A 5,650-nucleotide genomic window follows, 5' to 3' on the forward strand; every position below is an offset into this window, starting at 1 on the left:
AGGAGTTCTCTGGTGGAATTTTTACGGTCACTTATATATACTATCATATCATCTGCAAAAAGTGATATTTTTGCATAGTATATTAAAATTTATTTCATATGTTAATTTTTATCTTCAGTTTATGTCATAATTTCTTCAAAAGTAATTCCTTTAGTACTGTGCTATATCCAAAGAAGGCCTGAATTGCTTACTCAATAACCAATAATTCATATTTCTAAAATTTGTAGTAGTAAAGTATAGTGAAATAGTAGAACACACTGTATTTAAAGGTACCTCTATTTAATAGGCTGACAGTGAATCCACAGTGATTTTTCTCCTCTAGATTGAATTTCCCAGCTCTGTAACAGAAAAACAGCTACAGTCTCATTTTCTTGGTTGACTCATCTACAATGGATCACAAAGATATTCTTCTCCAACATTCCTTCCAGAAACTCATCCAAGTATTCCAGCCTTCAACACCAGCCGTCATTCACTGGGAACACACCAGAAAAATGGGCCAGGGACACAAGTAAGCCAAATGAAGATGTCTTTTTTCTCTCTTCCAATTCCAAGCCTCTTGGTTCATCCCTATGTCTGCAACAGAACACCTGCAGTAGCCTTCCTTACCTGTCTGCCCCAATCTCCTGTGGATCCCAGTCACCAACTTCAGCAAACACTCCTGCTAATTCATAGACCACTTATGCTAAGAAAGCAGGTAGATCTTCCCCTTCCCTTCTGTTTTTCTAGAACCAACAACCCAATTTCATCCTCAGCACTAAGGCAGGCTCTCTGAGTAACCTCTTTTCAACATTTCCCCCAACTCCAAGGAGATGAAGTAAACAGATCCTGGTTGGACGCTCTATTTTCCTCCCTCCTGTGAACACCTTCACACAACTAGCCTATCCACATTCCTAAGTGTCAGCTTCCAATATCCAGAAACACATTTTATCTGGAAATAGCAGTGGCCTTAACTATCAGATGCAAAGAAAGTTTCCTACTAGGCAATACAGACACATCATATTCTTTGACAATCAAGATAGAAAACAGAAACTAAGGAACAAAGCACCCACTCAATCAAGAAGCCAGCACCTAGACCTAAAATCATCCCAATTCTAAATTCCTACACACTAATGCAAAACCAACTCAATAACAGCTAGGACAAATCCAATCCTGCAGGGTCATCCCTACTGCTGAAAAAAAAAAATCACCACCTTCACTGCCCCCATCTTTTGTGGGTCTTACAGATCAACCTCTTCTAACTTCCTGCCCTATGCTCCTTACTTCATCCTAGCCTACAAATCTTTCAGGCACTCCCTGCTGACCCACACACTACCTATGCCAGAAATCCAGGTAGGCTGTCTGTAGATCTTTTCTTCTCCCTCTCTCCCCCACATCTAATTCTCCAGTCTCATCTTGAGTTCTGCAGCGGAACACCTGAGGTAGCCTTCCCTGCCCCAGCCCTGCCCTCCTTTCCCATCTCCTGTGGGTCACAGAGATTTTCCATTTTTAGCCTCCCTTCCTCAACTCATTGCTTTGTCCCAACCCCAAACCCCAGCAGACACCCCTTGCTAGCCCAAAGGACAAGCCTATCAGGGAAACAGCTAGATTTACTACAGATCTTCACCTTTGTTTCTGCTCTTCTAGTCCCAAACCCCAGTCTCAATCTCAGCTCTGTAGCAGAACATCTGTTGCAGTCTCCCTTTTCTCTCTCACCTCATCCCCAGTGGATCACAAAGATATTTCCCAAGCTTTCTTCCCCGAACCCATCCCATTATTACAGTCTCCAACACCAGCAGGCCTTCCCTGTAAACACAGCAACTGAGTAGGTCAAGGTAACAGATCAAATCTCCAAGTCTGATCTCCAGTGGTTGGGCATACCTTCTGGGGTAGCCTTTCTTCATTGTCTACCCCTATTCCAAGGCAATGAAATAAGTGGATCCTGGTTAAGTACTGCTTTCATCCCTCTAGGTCCTTACCCTGTCCCCAAAGCTAAGTATCAGATCCTAATACTCAGAAACATATTTTACCTGGAACCACAAGTGACCAAATCTATCATGGCCACAGAAAAATTTCTCCCAGATAACATATAGCCATCAGATTTTCTCTTCTAAAATGCAGAGAGGAAGCAGCAACCAAGAAAAACAAGAAACTACCCAAAGATATAACTGGCAGTCAGCAGCTAGGCCTATAATCATACCAAGCTGTGATGCCTAGATGCCAGCATAAAAACACAATCAATAACAGCCAGAGTAATATGATCCCACTGGAGCCCAGATATCCTATAAGATAAGGGCCTGAATATTCCAACATAGCTAAAGAAAGAAAAAAAAAAAAAAACCTTGAAACAGCTTTTATGAATTCAGGTCCTTAAAGAGGAAATGAAAAACTATCCCTCAAATCAATCCATGAGAACACAAACAAATAGTAGAAGGAAATGAATAAAACTATTGCAATAAAGGAAACGCAAACTAAGGGAATTCTAGATATGAAAAATTTAGAAATTCAAAAAGGAACCAAAGAGGAAAGTTTCACCAACAGAACACAAGAGATGGAGAAAGGAATGGTCACATTTGTTAAAGAAAATATTAAATCTAAAAATACTCTTGACAAAACATCCAGAAAATTTGGGACATTATGAAAAGATCTAACCTAAGAACAATAGGTATAAAGGAAGGAAAAGACATCCAGCAAAAAGGTCTAGAAAATGTTTTAAACAAAATCATAGAAGAAAAATTTCCTAACTTAAAGAAAGTGGTGTCTATAAAGATAAAAGAAGCAAAAAGGACACCAAACATATTGGACCAGAAAATAATGTGCACACTGAACATAATAATCAAAACACTAAAGATACAGAACAAAGAAAAAATATAAGCTGCAAAGGAAAAGGTCCAAGTAACATATAAAGCTATGCATACCTGAACTACTCCCAACTTAACAATGAAGACACTAAAAGCTAAAAGGGTTTGGACAGATGTGTTACAGACTCTAAGAGAACACAGATGTCAACCAAGAAACTTTCAATCACTATATGTAAAGTAAGATATTTCATGTTAAAATTAATTTAAACAATATCGACCTACAAATCGAGCCCTGACAAAGGTCCTAGAAAAACACCTCTGATCTAAGTTGGTTAACTTCACCCATGAAAACACAAAGGATAAATAATATCAGGCCGGCAAAGTCAAAAGAAGGGAAGCATACACACTTTACCATCACCACCACCACCACCACCTCTATCACCAAACAGAATAACAGAAATCAACCATCTTCGGTTATTGTTATCTCTCAATATAAATGGTTTCAATTATCCATTAAAAAATATAGACTAACAAAATCGATGCTAAAACAGGACTCATCCTTTTACTAAACCCAAAACTCAGAACTTAATATAAAAAAAACAGACATTTTAAGCAAGTGTACCTAAGAAGCAAGCTGATTTAACCATTTTAATATCTATCAAAACAGACTCAAACCAAAAGTAATCAAAGTACACTGGGGATGACACAACACACACATCAATGGACAGATCTACAAAAATAATTTTTTTTCTTAGAATTGGGAACAAAACACCCATGGAAGGAGTTACAGAGACAAAGTTTGGAGCTGTGACGAAAGGATGGACCATCTAGAGACTGCCATATCCAGGGATCCATCCCATAATCAGCTTCCAAATGCTGACACCATTGCATACACTAGCAAGATTTTGCTGAAAGGACCCTGATATAGCTGTCTCTGGTGAGACTATGCCGGGGCCTAGCAAACACAGAAGTGGATGCTCACAGTCAGCTATTGGATGGATCACAGGGCCCCCAATGGAGGAGCTAGAGAAAGTATTCAAGGAGCTAAAGGGAACTGCAACCCCATAGGTGGAACAACATGATGAACTAACCAGTACCCCGGAGCTCTTGACTCTAGCTGCATATGTATCAAAAGATGGCCTAGTCGGCCATCACTGGAAAGAGAAAAAAGAGAGGACATGCAAACTTTATATGCCCCAGTACAGGGGAAGGCCAGGGCCAAAAAGTGGAAGTGGGTGGGTAGGGGAGCGGAGGGGAGGGTATGCGGGACTTTTGGGATAGCATTGGAAATGTAAATGAGGAAAATACCTAATAATATATATATATATATATATATATATATATATATATATATAAAACAAAGATAATATTTACATTCTTAAAACCTATGTCCCGAACACAAGGGCATTCAAGGTTGTGAAAACAAAACAAAACAAAACAAAAAACTTAAATCACATATTGACCCTCATGTATTAATAGTGGGAGACTTCAGCACCACACTCTCACCTATGGATGATCGGTTATCCAGAGAAAAATTAACATAGAAATGCTGGAGCTTACACAAGTTGTAAAACAAATTGTATTAACAGGTATTTACAGGATATTTTACCCAAACACAAAAGAGTATACCTTCTTCTCCACATCTCATGTAAATTTCTATAATATTGACCACACGGACAGATTCAAAATAAGTCTCAACAAATGCAAGAAAATTGAAATAACTCCTTCCATCCCATCAAACTACAGCAGATTAAGGCTGGATATCAAGAACAACTCTTTACTGAATGAAATGGGTCAACACAGAAATAATAAAAGAAATTAAGTGCTTTCTAGAATTCAGTGAAAATGAACATACCACATACCCAAACTTATGGGACACAATGAAAGTGGTGCTAAGAGGAAACTTCATAGAGCTTAATGCCTACATGAAAAACTGGAGAGATCTCATACTAGCAACTTAACAGCACACCTGAAAGTTCTAGAGCTTTCAGAAGTTTCTAGAACTTTAAGAAGTAATTACACCCAAGAGGGTAGACTGAAATAATCAGATCGAGGGATGAAATCAATAAAATAGAAACAAAGAGAACAATTCAGAGAATAAATGAACTGAAGAGATGGTTCTGGAGAAAATCAAAAAGAGTAACAAATTCTTATCCAAATTATCTAAAATGCAGAGAGAATTCCAAATTAATAAAACAGAAATGAAAAGAGGGGGCTTGACAACAGACAGTGAAGAAATCTAAAGAATCATAAGGACATATTTTAGAAACCTATACTTCACAAAATTGGAAAATCTAAAAGAAATGGATAATTTTCGTGATAGATACCAATTAATAAATTTAAATGTGAATCAGATAAGATACTTAAACAAACATATAGCCCCTAGTGGAATATAAGCAGTCATTAAAATCTCCCAACCGAAAAAAAGCCCAGGATTGAATGGTTTTAGCACAGAATTCAAACAGACTTTCAAAGAAGATTTAACACCAATACATTGTCAATTCATTTTATGAGGCCACACTTACCCTGATACCTAAACCACGTAAAGATTCCTCAAAGAGAGAATTACACAACAATTTCTCTTATAAACATAGATGCAAAATACTGAATAAAATATTTGCCAGCTGAGTCCAAGAAAATATAAAAAAAAAATTATCCAGAATGGTCAAGTAGTCTTCATCCCCAGGATGGTTCAATATAGGAAGACCAACTAATATAATCTACCATATAAACAATCTGAAAGAAGAAAAAACAAATAAACCAAAACAAGCAAGTAAACAAAAAACCCAAACACCACATGATCATCTCATTCAATGCAGAAAATATCTTTGACAAAATTCAACATGCCTTCATGTTAAAAGTTCTGATTAGGA

The sequence above is a fragment of the Mus caroli genome, unplaced genomic scaffold (assembly GCF_978045245.1).
Source record: "Mus caroli unplaced genomic scaffold, Mus_caroli_1 scaffold_3, whole genome shotgun sequence".
Classification (NCBI taxonomy): domain Eukaryota; kingdom Metazoa; phylum Chordata; class Mammalia; order Rodentia; family Muridae; genus Mus; species Mus caroli.